The sequence below is a fragment of the Phalacrocorax carbo genome, chromosome 8 (assembly GCF_963921805.1).
Source record: "Phalacrocorax carbo chromosome 8, bPhaCar2.1, whole genome shotgun sequence".
In the NCBI taxonomy this organism is placed as follows: domain Eukaryota; kingdom Metazoa; phylum Chordata; class Aves; order Suliformes; family Phalacrocoracidae; genus Phalacrocorax; species Phalacrocorax carbo.
This window is the reverse complement of record NC_087520.1, coordinates 3904472-3904738: the sequence shown is the minus strand read 5'-3', so window position 1 is coordinate 3904738 and position 267 is coordinate 3904472.

Genomic DNA, 267 nt, shown 5'->3' with positions numbered 1-267 from the left:
TCCGGCACGCCGCTGCCGTGCGCGTGTGCGTAGCGGCGGGAGGGCGGCGCGCTGCCATGTTGTCTCGGCGGCGGCGGCGGGGCAGGGAGGGGTGAGCGGCGCTGGGCGTGCGCTCTGCCTCCTCCGGCCGCTCGCTCTCTCTGTAGTCCTGTGGCGGGAGGGCTCCGGGCGGGGCGCGCGGGCCGCAGCGGCGGGAGCACGATCGCCGCGTTGGTCTGTGAGCGCTAAAAATAGAGCTCCGTGTTCGTGATCCTCGAGTGAGGGGAC